The sequence below is a fragment of the Rutidosis leptorrhynchoides genome, chromosome 3, assembly GCF_046630445.1.
Source record: "Rutidosis leptorrhynchoides isolate AG116_Rl617_1_P2 chromosome 3, CSIRO_AGI_Rlap_v1, whole genome shotgun sequence".
NCBI classification, from domain to species: domain Eukaryota; kingdom Viridiplantae; phylum Streptophyta; class Magnoliopsida; order Asterales; family Asteraceae; genus Rutidosis; species Rutidosis leptorrhynchoides.
The window spans coordinates 122,124,093-122,139,744 of NC_092335.1; positions in this window are offsets into that span (position 1 = coordinate 122,124,093).

Below are 15,652 nucleotides of genomic sequence, written 5' to 3' on the forward strand. Positions count from 1 at the left end.
ATCAAGCACCAAGAACCCATCGGAACACCTTTCTTACTGTTTTCTGGGTCTGATCAGATCACCTGGGCTGCTGGAAAGTTTATTTTCAGCTAGTTTGGTTCGAGTATATGATTTTCCGTTTAGACCTCGTCTTAATCCGAGTTACGGTTTAGGATCTATGGCCCTCTGAAAGTCACTACACCTATTAACATTGTGCTGAAATTTCTGACCTACTCGCACTTAAACCGTCACCACGGTTAAACGAAGAAGAGTTTGGTTCTGGAAATTGGTCAGTACCTAGGGGACTCATATACAGAGCCATGGCTACTGGTCTCACCTCATTTCAGTTTGTATAGAGGTCGTGGTGACCGAACGAAGTCAGCCTTTATTTCAAACCCTAGTCTTGACTTAAAAATTACTTTACACTTTTTGTTTAATGATGAATGATGGTGGTACTTAAGACCTAATTTACATAATTTTAAACCTTTGGGAAGGATTTACTGACTTAGTAACTTTTGACTTAGGTTGAGGACCTTTCGGACCAACTACTTGCTTACTATTCTCGCGTATCGACTTTTACTACTTTTCACTGTGAGTTATAGCATCCCTTTTTACTTAAACCATTTTGAGAATTGAGAATACATGCGCGTTTTATGTTTTACATACCAGGCATGAGTACTTAAACTTTACATATGTGTGGGTTATACAACGGCATAAACTTTCCCCTTAGCTCGGTAACGTTTAGTCATTGGTCTTTGAACCGGTGAACGCGAATCTTAGATATGGATAAATAGGGTTTGACATCCCCACTCGGGCTAGTAGCGCTAGCATTTAACGGGTGTTTAATACTTCATAAACATACGCACTCGCCAAGTGTACTTTTAGGGGGTGTTATTTACGTTAAGTTAGTTACCAAGTGCCCACGATTATACATATACTTTTCATACTGTTTTGAAATACTGAAATCTCGTGGCCTACCTTACATTACTGTATACTTAAACTATAGCTCACCAACCTTTGTGTTGACGTTTTTAAGCATGTTTTTCTCAGGTGCTTAAGGTTTGATTGCTTCCACTGTAGTTGCCATGCTTTGTAGACTCCCGTTGTGCTTATTAGAGATGTCTTCGCATGAAACGTTTAATTTGCATTCAAACTTTACTACTTTTGAACAATGAATTTGTAACGACCTATGGGTCACGTACTATTATTATCGCCTTCTATTCGTAGAGGCACATTATCGTATGTTAAACATTTGATGTTGGTTATGACGTCACCTTTTCTTATGAATGCAAACTTATTTTAAAACAGCATATAATGTTTGACCTTGTAATGATCCTGTTGTTGATGATCCGTATACGATGGTTTTGTACGGGGCGTCACATTTGGTATCAGAGCATTGGTTGTAGGGAATTAGGTTGCATTAGTGAGTCTAGACCGGACCAAGTAGGATTCACTAATAGGACTAATCTACAACTTGGTAGTTTACTTGTTTATGCGAAACTTGCTGCATGCTGCTGCTTACTTTTACTGCTATATGCCGTATACTGTTACTTGCTTTCAATACTGCATGCTATTATCTGCTTTTGATTGCATGATACTTGTCGTTATTGCCATGCTACTTACCGATATAGATGATCTAGACTGTCATAGTTACTTTGCCTAATACGTGCTTGCTTTATGACTTACTGACATGGAAAAAGTTATTTTTTCTTGTTCAGATGTCGGATATCCTGCCCGTTATCATTTTGGAGAGCGACTCAGACTCATCCGCCACCTCGCCTATCATTGTTGCCGATTCACAGATCCTGTCCTCCTTACCCTCCAGCAACACTGGCACTTCGTCCTCTGGAGCCAGTAGCCATGCACCCGACCCAGTGATCATCTCAGACAGACATGAGGATCCACCGGAGATTCTAGCTCCACTCATCCCAGGACCCTCGGAGCCACAGCACCATTCTGGTGATGCTGTGATTCCTGGGGAATATGGGGACGTTCCATTCCATAATGAGCATAATCATTGGGCTAGACGCCTTCCTGATGGATGTGTTGTGCCAATTCCACCCGGCAGATACCGACTGATGACTACTTGTGACGATCGCTCCAAATCCATATGGACGAACACGTCATTCATCGATTTCATTGCGAGGTATTTGACCTCTATATGATACGTTTTATAAACATTGCATTCTTTTGAAAAGGCAAACCAAATATGAATATTTAAATCAAAGGTTTTCGATATCTGATGATTTCTACGTATAGACAATCACTGTAAATAATAGTTTACAACAGTACTTCCGTTGACAATGCAGTCAAAATAAGATACATGGTGATGATTTGGTGAATGCAACGTTTTCTTGAAAAATATGCCATGTAAGACTCCATGCACATAGCTTGTCTATCATATAAGCAAACAGCGGAAGACTTCTAGGAAACCTGAGAATAAACATGCTAACAAGTGTCAACACAAAGGTTGGTGAGTTCATAGTTTGTATGTTTCGCATAATCTGTATATAAAGGTGGATCACAAGATTTTAGTTGTTTCATCCAGAAACGTTTATCAAAATATTCTACGAGATTGAGCACCCTGGTAACTAAGCTTTAACGTTTTAATAAGTACCCCTATTTTAAAATACATGCAACCAACATGTACAATACACGCAAACCAATGTGTACTAAACTCAAATAGCATACGTCTGTTTTATAGTTCAGGCTAGGGTTTCTATACCTGGAACAGACGGGGATGTCAAGCCCTATGGATCCATATACTACTACTCGCGCCCACCAGTTCTTATAACTGGCAGTTACTAGTTACCAATGCTAAGGGATTTTCGGTTCAAACTCAGTGTAGAATTTAGTATGTACTTGTATCCATTGCGTTTAAAATTAAGTACATGTATTCTCAGCCCAAAAATATATTGCAAAAGCAATTAAAAAGGGATCAATGAAACTCACGCATATAAATATTGTATATCGGTTAATAAAGCATTTGCATGTATTCTCAGCCCAAAAATGTAGAGAGTAAAAGGGATCTTATGAAACTCACCTTAGCATCATATAAAGTCGTTCACCAAAATGTGATCGAAACACGGATTACCAAATAACCGTAGATTTCAACGTATCAATATTGAGATTCAATATTGTAGGAAAGTACGTAGACGCAACGGAGATGATAAACACTAGGTTTGATTCACAAATATACCCACGAACATTACTCATAATCTCTTTGGCAATAACCCATAATTTCCTTAGCTCTATCCCGCTTGAAAACCATTTTGAAAATGACACGCTCATGACCTCGTCGTAGTATTTTATGTGTAATACTAATTAATAATAATACTACTACTACTACTACTAATAATAATAATAATAATAATAATAATAATAATAATAATAATAATAATAATAATAATAATAATAATAATAATAATAATAATAATAATAATAATAATAATAATAATAATAATACGGAGTAGGAATGAAATCAGAAGCACAAAACATCGGCTTTTATAGATGTGGCCTGGACCAGACTGCCATGCGATCGCATGGCTTCCTAGGCCAAATCCCATGCGATTGCATGGGTGGGTTTTCCAGCTCACATTGTTTTTGTAATCTAGCTTGTCGACATAATAAATAAATATAAATATAATATATATAATTTATATAATTAATTATATATTATATTAAATTTATGTGCATAGTTGACTTGTAATTTTTGTTCCAATAAGTCTTACGTCGTCACTCAACTTATGTCCTGGTTCCAGTTTTTCGAACGCCCTTTCGTACGCTGAGAAAACTAGTACTTTTCGTTTCGTGACTCGTACCTTTGTCAAAATATGAACTTAATCATTGATAACTATGTCACTCTAAGTGTAGCTTTAATCAATTAAGTGTTTTGGTTATTTGCTTCTATAAATCATCGTCTCGTAGTATATACATATACATATATATATTTTATTTATTTATTTTGAAATAGTGTTTTACTGTAGCACAGCACTGTAGCAAAGTCAATTTCAATGTAGCAAATAGTGATTTTCGAAAACACTGTAGCATTTTGGGTACTGTAGCAATTTGAAAATACTGTAGCAAATTAGTGTTTTACTTGTTCATCTTAAACGTTTTAGTTCAATTATCTAAATATCAATCGAATTAACAAACAAATGTTACTATCATTTACTAATTAACTTGAAATTATATATATGTATATATCTTTTTAATATACATAAATCAGTTTTTAAAAACACATTGGAAGTTATTTATAAATAAATTTTAATAATAAATATTTCAACTTATCATATATATTCAAATAGATATTTAAACCAATAAGTTTAATGTACGGTAACAAACAATTAATACATTGTTACCATTTCAAGTTATAGTATATATATATCTATTTACGTATAATTGTTCGCGAATCATTGAAAACAACCGAAAGGTATTTGAATATATGAAAGTAGTTCAAAAATTTTTAGATTCAGTTTTACAGACTTTGCTTATCGCATCAGAAATGTTAATCATACAAAGATTAAGTTTAAATTTGATCAGAAATTTTTGGGTCATCACAGTACCTACCCGTTAAAGAAATTTCGTCCCGAAATTTGAGTGAGGTCGTCATGACTAACAATAAAAATGTTTTCATGACGTATATGTGTTGATAAATAGAGTTTTATCACCGTTGAATAATATGGATACAACAATTCGATTATTCGAAGCGTATGAGAGAAGTTATCGTAAAAGAGTGAAATGAAGAATAGAGATTCATCTTAACTCTTGACATATTAACGATTGATTTCCGTAATTTAAGGAATAGAAAATCTTCATAATCTAAATAAGATTTGATTCTTCGAAATTTAAGGAAATTAAGATTTCTTTTGATTAAATGCGTAATTTGCCTCGATTGCTATGTTTGATATTTCGCTATAAATTGACCTCTTCCGTTTCATTATTTTCATCACTCTTACATCTTCTTTCTCATTTCCTATTTTCAAAAGATTGTGAAAAATGCTTCATCCAGTTCTGATTCTTGATATACTCCTAACTTTCATATCTGTCATTCTTCTTTTTCATCTACCACCAGAGGAAGTTATTTTCTTCTACTATTACCTTGGGGTTATATTGTTTTTCATTCTCCCGTGTCTTTATATTGCTTTACGCATTGATATACACGGTTTGTAATTTCGGGGTTGTTATCGGGCTTTATGTTCTCCATTATATTTCGGAGCTTCATGCTTTCGTTTTCTCTTCCCGACCTTAAGTCAAGCGAATAATGGTCCAGAATTCGTAGGTATGAATTTCAGAATAAACATAATTAATGTTCTAAGAAAGAAACGGTAATGGCACAATCTGACTTGTCAAATTACCAGAATATCCGGAAAAGACCGAATCATCAAGAAATATATTTTCTTGATATATTTAGAGATTATATAGAATGAAAGAGTTATGTAACATGGTTTATGATGAGGGTGTGATCTGTGAACCTTTATCACGTTCCATTAGAAACTCATCATGACTTACTGTAATATAATCACGTTGATCAAGTGTCATTATATTATACTAACTCATGCTTCAGTTCCCAACATTACTTCAATACATCCATTTTTTTTTGAATTTTTCAGATTTTAGAAACTAAAATAGTTTCTTTTATGATGTAACACAGATAGCGCGAAGAGGTAATGATTTCAGATAAGAATGGTTTCGAAAAATATCTTCAGAAATATGGAGGATATTTATAATGAGAGATACGATGATATCTTAGAATATTTAAGATAAGATGATGATGAAGAATATTGTCCGCAAAGGTTTTAGAGTAAGGAGCAAGGTATTCGCTAATGATTTCAGTAGACTCTGAATCATTTGGATTCTTTGAAGGTAGATTTAGTCTTTGTGATTTGTCCACAGCCTCCTTCATGGTCTGCTCAATCCGTTTTTCAATTCCAAACCTTCTCTTTTTCTCTGCTTTTCCACCATACTATTCTTTATCATCAAACTTTTGACTGTTAAGGTCGTTTACAGTTTTTGCTGCTTCATCAACATTTTTCCAAAATTCGGAGAACTAGTTTCGTAGTTTGGGGTGTTTTCCGGAAACTTTACATTCGAAGTATGTAAGGCCAGGAGGTAGACGTTATATGTACACATATAACTGTTGGCGTAGACGTGCTACAAGATTTCAAGATACTGATTGCTAATTCCCGATAGTTGGTATAGCAATTGCCGTTACAAGATGTGGATGAGTACATGATACAGTTTCAATGAGTATAAGGATTTTTCAGAAGGTCAAAGATCAATGAAGTTGTTGGTAAATTTACTGCTAATGTGGTGGAACATGAAAGGTTCCCCAGTAACGAAAACGTATATGCCAAAATTACAAGTCTGAAAGGTCGTCGTTGACTGGTTGAATGGTTGATAATACTGGATACTTTGAAAAGGAATTGCAAGGTTAACTTTGGTAAAAACAATACCAAAGGATCTTTCACAGTTTTGAAGTCAAAGTATAGCTTTGAAAGATGTAGAGATCTAAGAATGATTTCACCGGTTCAGAGTTATGACTTGAATTCTGATCCGTTAATATCAGAATATGTAATTGAATTTGTATGAAAACGATTGTATATCGCTGTGAGCATAGTTAATAATTTTTGAATCAAAGTTGAAAAATGTACAATATAACATATTAATTGTGAACTTATATATTTCCCGAGTATTACCTACCCGTTAAAGATTTCACAATTAATACTTTGTACAAAAGAATTTTTATTACCGTTTTTATGAAAATATATGTATGTATATTTTCTTCAGATGTAATACAGATTTAATGAGTTAATATCATATTAAGCTCATTTGATTTTCGGCTTGAATTAGAAATGAATAATCTCTAAAATATTAAAGATTACATAATCTTTGCGGAGTATTTCGCTAATGAAATCAATACTTCATTATTTATTCTTATTGATATTCCTTGGTGAAGGGTGTTGATATTCGTGGAATTCTTGCAAACTTCGCAAGGTGCAAATGATGTTTTCTAGAAAGTTTCGAGTGCATCGAAGATGAAAGTGTAAAATCAACCATATTATTGAATAATACACTTGGTTTATTATGAAACGGAATTTTTTGGATTGAAAGAGAGATTGTAGTTAACGAAGGTTAAGTTGTTAACGAAGGATGTACATCATAGCATATTAGTAATATGAATTTAACCGAGTAGTATTTACCCTTTTTCAATTCATACTTAATAGCTTAGTACGAAAAGATTTATGATGGTTTTAAAATATATATAAGATATACATATAAATTCTTCAGAGGGAATGAGTTAATATTTCATAACTCGTTGATACAAATATACGCGTTGTTGACTTGTAATAATATCCACGGTGCTTTCTTGAACTGGCAGAACTTGTGATGTTAGAGGTGCTGATGATTCTAATGATGTTGACAGCACTAACTGTGCTGGCGAGGCTAAGGATACTATTAATGCTGTTGGTAAAACAAGTCTAGCTTGTACCTTACGCATCATTCTTGTCAGGGTTTCTATTCTTCCTTCTATTTATCTGATTTACGGTTAGAACTAGGATAAATAATCTCTAAGATTTTAGAGATTACATAATCACCGTAGAATATTTCTTCGATGAAGTTATGAATCAGTACTTCTTCATTTATTGTTGTTGGCACTCCTTGGTATCTACGGTGCGTATGATGTTGATATCTGAAGTACAGTTTTTTTTAGATGTGATGTGGGATGCGGATGTGGTTGTTGGTGGTGGTAATGGTACTGTTGTTGTTGATGATGGTGGTACTGGTTATGCTGCTGGTGCTGCTGCTGGTGTTTGTAACCTTCGCACCATATTCTCCAAAGCCACTACCCGAGCGCGAAGCTCGTTGACTTCTTCTATTATACCGGGATGATCGGTGGTTCGGACGAGCGGACGAATAAGATTTAGAATGTGAGATAGTATATAATCATGACTAGATACTCTGGAAATGAGAGAGAAAATGGTATTACGAACAGGTTCGCCGGTAAGTGCTTCAGGTTCTTCGCCAAGAGGGCAATGTGGTAGATGGAAGGGATCGCCTTCTTCTTGTCTCCAATGACTAAGTAAGCTACGAACCCATCCCTAATTCATCCAGAATAGATGATGGCTAATTGGTTGATCCATTCCGGTTACACTGTCTTCGGAGTTCAGGTGAATATCCATATCGGAATAGCTGTCAGAATTCAAGGAATTTGAACTAGATACGGGATCCATCTTGTATAATTAGGGAGATGATTTTTTTTTTATGAATTAGATTATAGAATTTAGTTTGGTATTCTTCAATACATAATTTACATATGTATATATAATACCAAATTCCATAAATCACGGAGAAATTTTCGGAAGATGTCAGGAAAAGTTTACAGTAACAGATACGCTAAGATATGAATTTTGTCAATACACTATTTAGGCAATCATTGCAGTAAAATGTGTCTAGACTAGGAATGATAAGCAGGTAATTTTCGACACAAATGATAAGCAAAACTTTTGACATGCAGACACCGTCGAAGTCCAGACTTACTAATGCATCCTAACAACTATCAGTTAGACACACTCATGCAAGACCTGGTTCGCTAGGACCAACGCTCTGATACCAACTGCGACGATCACTCCAAATCCATATGGACGAACACGTCATTCATCGATTTCATTGCGAGGTATTTGACCTCTATATGATACGTTTTATAAACATTGCATTCTTTTGAAAAGGCAAACCAAATATGAATATTTAAATCAAAGGTTTTCGATATCTGATGATTTCTACGTATAGACAATCACTGTAAATAATAGTTTACAACAGTACTTCCGTTGACAATGCAGTCAAAATAAGATACATGGTGATGATTTGGTGAATGCAACGTTTTCTTGAAAAATATGCCATGTAAGACTCCATGCACATAGCTTGTCTATCATATAAGCAAATAGCAGAAAACTTCTAGGAAACCTGAGAATAAACATGCTAACAAGTGTCAACACAAAGGTTGGTGAGTTCATAGTTTGTATGTTTCGCATAATCTGTATATAAAGGTGGATCACAAGATTTCAGTTGTTTCATCCAGAAACGTTTATCAAAATATTCTACGAGATTGAGCACCCTGGTAACTAAGCTTTAACGTTTTAATAAGTACCCCTGTTTTAAAATACATGCAACCAACATGTACAATACACGCAAACCAACGTGTACTAAACTCAAATAGCATACGTCTGTTTTGTAGTTCAGGCTAGGGTTTCTATACCTGGAACAGACGGGGATGTCAAGCCCTATGGATCCATATACTACTACTCGCGCCCACCAGTTCTTATAACTGGCAGTTACTAGTTACCAAAGCTAAGGGATTTTCGGTTCAAACTCAGTGTAGAATTTAGTATGTACTTGTATCCATTGCGTTTAAAATAAAGTACATGTATTCTCAGCCCAAAAATATATTGCAAAAGCAATTAAAAAGGGATCAATGAAACTCACGCATATAAATATTGTATATCGGTTAATAAAGCATTTGCATGTATTCTCAGCCCAAAAATGTAGAGAGTAAAAGGGATCTTATGAAACTCACCTTAGCATCATATAAAGTCGTTCACCAAAATGTGATCGAAACACGGATTACCAAATAACCGTAGATTTCAACGTATCAATATTGAGATTCAATATTGTAGGAAAGTACGTAGACGCAACAGAGATGATAAACACTAGGTTTGATTCACAAATATACCCCCGAACATTACCCATAATCTCTTTGGCAATAACCCATAATTTCCTTAGCTCTATCCCGCTTGAAAACCATTTTGAAAATGACACGCTCATGACCTCGTCGTAGTATTTTATGTGTAATACTAATTAATAATAATAATACTAATAATAATAATAATAATAATAATAATAATAATAATAATAATAATAATAATAATAATAATAATAATATAATTAAGATGTGGCCTGGACCAGACTGCCATGCGATCGCATGGCTTCCTAGGCCAAATCCCATGCGATCGCATGGGTGGGTTTTCCAGCTCACATTGTTTTTGTAATCTAGCTTGTCGACATAATAAATAAATATAAATATAATATATATAATTTATATAAATAATTATATATTATATTAAATTTATGTGCATAGTTGACTTGTAATTTTTGTTCCAATAAGTTGTACGTCGTCACTCAACTTATGTCCTGGTTCCGGTTTTTCGAACGCCCTTTCGTACGCTGAGAAAACTAGTACTTTTCGTTTCGTGACTCGTACCTTTGTCAAAATATGAACTTAATCATTGATAACTATGTCACTCTAAGTGTAGCTTTAATCAATTAAGTGTTTTGGTTATTTGCTTCTATAAATCATTGCCTCGTAGTATATACATATACATATATATATTTTATTTATTTATTTACTGTAGCAATTCACTGTAGCAAAGTCAATTTCAATGTAGCAAATAGTGATTTTCGAAAACACTGTAGCATTTTGGGTACTGTAGCAATTTGAAAATACTGTAGCAAATTAGTGTTTTACTTGTTCATCTTAAACGTTTTAGTTCAATTATCTAAATATCAATCGAATTAACAAACAAATGTTACTATCATTTACTAAATAACTTGAAATTATATATATGTATATATCTTTTTAATATACATAAATCAGTTTTTAAATACACATTGGAAGTTATTTATAAATAAATTTTAATAATAAATATTTCAACTTATCATATATATTCAAATAGATATTTAAACCAATAAGTTTAATGTACGGTAACAAACAATTAATACATTGTTACCATTTCAAGTTATAGTATATATATATCTATTTACATATAATTGTTCGCGAATCTTTGAAAACAACCGAAAGGTATTTGAATATATGAAAGTAGTTCAAAAATTTTTAGATTCAGTTTTACAGACTTTGCTTATCGCATCAGAAATGTTAATCATACAAAGATTAAGTTTAAATTTGATCAGAAATTTCTGGGTCATCACACTACTGGTCGAGCACATCCACCTTTCGATGATTCCGACGACTCATCATCTGACGACTCATCATCCGATGACTCTAGCGACGATGATTCCGACGAGGACCCTGAGGAGGCACCCGTGCAGCCACCCTCTACCCCCACCGAAGAAGCGGTATCGTTTCGACGGTACCGTTATTCCAGGGGTTAACGGAAGTAGATCGTTCGTTAATGCACGTGGACTGAAGGTTAGAGTTACCGCCCGTAAACGGCTTGTGCCGTATCCTGCTGATCCATTCATACGTAAGGCTCCCCGTTACGCAGCATCTACTTTTGGTGCTGGACCGTCTGCACCACCAGCTCCACCAGCATCATCTGCACCACTGGCACCACCTGCACCATCAGCACCGCCTGCTCCACCAGCCTCTCCCACTGTCGAGGAACTGAAGAGGGAGGTGGATATCCTCCGTGCTCGGGTAACTGAGCTCGAGGACCAGGTGTCCCACATGATGGACATCCTTTACCCACCGTCACCATAGGGCTTTTGTATTAGGTTTCTTTATGTAATCCCGTTTGTAGTTTCATGTTTCACTCATGTATTGTACGAATCTTATGCGAAGGTATGCAAATTTTATTAATGAATGGAACTTAGTGTTGTTTAATACTTGTACGGTGTTCTATTTACGTTATAGTGTGATGATTTTGTGGTATCTAAATCTATTTGCGTTACTTAATTAGCATGTGTTGTGTTGATTCCATGTTGGTTACCATATACTGTATTATTATATCTGAATACTAGATTTTGACTTGAGTCAAAAATTTTGTTTAGAACATCAATGGGCAACAGAAGATCAACGCCCACAGTAGCACAAATCGAAGAAATGATCACTGAACGAGTAGCCACAGCTTTAGTGGAAATGAACCCCCAAGCTCCACCAGTTAACCAGCCCATTCGTAATGGGTGTACTTATAAGAAATTCCAAAGCTGCAAGCCCCACAACTTTAGTGGTACTGAGGGGCCAGTTGGTCTCACTAGGTGGTTTGAGAAATTAGAATCCGTGTTCCGTGTAAGTAACTGCTCAGAGATGAACAAAACCAAGTATGCCTCATGTACGCTGTCAGACGACGCACTAACCTGGTGGAACACACTTGCCCAAGCTAAGGGTATTGATGAGGCGTATGCTACCCTGTGGGAGGAATTTAAGGGGTTATGATCGAAGAGTACTGCCCCAGAACGGAGATACAGAAGATGGAAACTAAGTTTTGGGGACTGAAAGTGGTAGGAAACGATCTTGATGGCTACAACCGTAGGTATCTGGAATTAGCTCTGATGTGTCCAACGATGGTTACCCCAGAGTTTAAGCGAATGGAAAGGTACTTGTGGGGACTTCCTAAGAGCATTAAGGGAAATGTTACCTCTTCAAAACCAGCTGATGTCCCGGAAGCAATACGCATGGCGCACACCTTAATGAACCAAATTATCAGCGATGAACCGGAAAAGGCAAAATCCGAATCGGGGGTTAGCAGTGAGAAGCGTAAGTGGGACAACAACAAGGGGAGAGCCTATGATCAAACCCCCGCTAAGAGGCACAACGATGGAAGGAACCCCAACCTGAATACTAGCTCAAACTCTAACTACAAGGGTAGTCTGCTGCAGTGCAAGAGATGCTACAAGCATCACACCGGGTACTGCAACGTGGTCTGTGAAAAATGTAAAAGGACTGGGCATATTGGCAAAAACTGCAAGATCACCACCCTGAATGTGAAGACAAACCCTACTGGACCGAGAAAGTGCTATGAATGCGGACAGACGGGCTACTTCAGAAATGAGTGTCCCAACAAGCAAAAGGACGGCGGACCACCGCGTGGCAGAGCTTTCAACGTAAACGCAAGGGATGCCCATGAGAACCCTGACTTGGTTACAGGTATATTCACTATCAACAATCTATTAGCTTCTGTCCTATTTGATACTGGTGCCGATAGAAGTTATGTATGTAGACACTTTTGCTCGAAGATAAATTGGTCGTTAGTTCCTTTAAAAGAGAGTATGCTTGTTAAGGTAGCCAATGGAAAACTTGAGAAAGTTGACCAAGTTAGCCGAGGAGCAATTATCAACATAGCTGGTGTGGATTTCGAGATTGACTTGATACCCATTAAGTTGGGAAGCTTTGATGTTATTGTCGGTATGGACTGGTTGACCAAGATAAGGGCTGACATTATCTGTGGAGATAAAGCTCTTCGTATACCATACGGAGACAGTGAGCCACTGATTATTTACGGAGAGAGATGTAGCTCGAAACTGAATCTCATTAGTTGCATGAAAGCGCAAAAGATCATGAAGAAAGGACGTCTTGCTGTTCTAGCACATGTGAAAACGTTAGAAACTGAGGTGAAGAGTGTGAATGACGTATGAATTGTGAACGAATTTTCCGATGTCTTTCCGGAAGAATTTCCTGGATTACCGCCACCAAGAGCAGTGGAGTGTCAGATCGATTTAGTGCCAGGAGCTGCACCTGTAGCTCGCGCACCTTATCGACTCGCACTTTCCGAAATGCAAGAGTTGCAGAGTCTGCTACAAGAACTGCTAGACCGTGGATTTATCCAACCAAGTTTCTCGCCTTGGGGCGCACCCGTTTTGTTTGTGAAGAAGAAGGACGGATCCTTCCGCATGTGTATCGACTACCGTGAACTCAACAAATTGACGATCAAGAATCGGTATCCTCTTTCCCGAATTGACGATCTTTTTGATCAACTACAAGGATCAAGCATTTACTCTAAGATCTATTAGCGATCCGGTTATCACCAGTTGAGGGTGAAAGAGAGCGATGTGATGAAGACTGCATTCAGAACTCGTTATGGTCATTATGAGTTTCTCGTGATGCCATTCGGTTTAACCAACGCACCTGCCGTATTCATGGACCTCATGAATCGTGTCTGCAAGCCATACCTGGATAAGTTCGTTATTGTCTTCATAGATGATATCCTCATCTACTCCAAAAGTGAAGAAGAACATGAACAACATCTTCTTCTAGTGTTGGAACTCTTGAGACAAGAGCAACTTTACGCCAAATTCTCCAAGTGTGAATTTTGGTTGAAGGAAGTCCAATTTCTGGGTCACGTTGTGAGTGATCAAGGTATCAAAGTTGATCCAGCAAAGATTGAAGCTATCAGCAAGTGGGAAACCCCCACTACTCTGACTCATATCCGCCAATTTTTGGGCCTCGCCGGTTACTACCGAAGATTTATTGAAGGTTTCTCTCTGATTGCGCGTCCTTTGACCGCGCTGACTCACAAAGGGAAGAAGTTCATTTGGGAACCCGAACAGGAATCTGCATTTCAAACCTTGAAAAAGAAGTTAACCACCGCACCTATCTTATCACTTCCTGAAGGCAGTGACGATTTCGTCGTTTATTGTGATGCTTCAAAAAGTGGTTTTGATTGTGTACTGATGCAACGAACAAAGGTTATCGCTTACGCCTCCCGACAACTGAAGATTCAGAAATGAAATTACACTACGCACGATCTCGAAGTTAGAGCCGTTGTCTTTGCATTAAAACTGTGGAGACACTACCTTTATGGAACAAAGAGCACTATTTTCACCGATCATAAAAGCCTCCAACACATCTTCGATCAGAAACAACTGAATATGAGACAGCGTTGGTGGATCGAGACGCTGAATGACTGCGATTGTGAACTTCGTTATCACCCTGGCAAGGCCAATGTTGTAGCTGACGCTTTGAGCCAAAAGAAAAGGATGGCACCTCTTCGTGTTCGAGCACTGAACATCACCATTCATTCGAACCTTAATATCCAGATTCGAGCAGCCCAAGATGAGGCTCTCAAGGAGGAGAATATATCTCATGAACACTTGAACATTCTCGTTTCACGATTTGAAGTTAAGGAGACTGGACTCCGATGCTATGCCGGAAGAATTTGGGTCCCTCGTTATGGAGACCTACGTAACCTTATACTAGATGAAGCCCAGAAGTCGAGATATTCGATTCATCCCGGAGCGGGCAAAATGTACCACGATCTCAAGGAACAGTATTGGTGGCCGAACCTTAAGAAGGATGTTGCAACTTATGTTAGAAAGTGTTTGACTTGCTCGAAAGTTAAGGCCGAACATCAGAGGCCTTCTGGGTTACTTCAGCAACCATAAATCCCGCAATGGAAGTGGGAAAGGATAACAATGGATTTCATTACGAAGTTACAGAAAAAGGTGGGCGGATACGATACCATCTGGGTTATCGTTGACCGTCTTACCAAATCTGCACACTTCTTAGCCATGAAGGAAACGGATACGATGGAGAGACCCGCACAACTATACATAAAAGAGGTTATATCTCGTCATGGTGTGCCCTTATCGATCATCTCCAGTCGCGATCCCCATTTTGCTTCCAGATTTTGGCGTTCTTTGCAAGAAGCCTTGGGGACTCATCTCGACATGAGCACTGTGTATCACCGATGGGCAAAGCGAACGCACAATTCAGACTTTGGAGGACATGTTGCGTGCATGTGTCATTGATTTCAGAAAGGCTTGGGAAAGGCATTTGCCGCTAAACGAATTCTCTTACAACAACAGTTATCATTCGAGTATTAATGCCGCACCTTTTGAAGTGTTGTATGGCCGCAAGTGCAGATCTCCTATTTTTTGGGCCGAAGTAGGCGAAACGCAAATCACCGGACCCGAGATAGTCCATGAAACAACTGAGAAGATT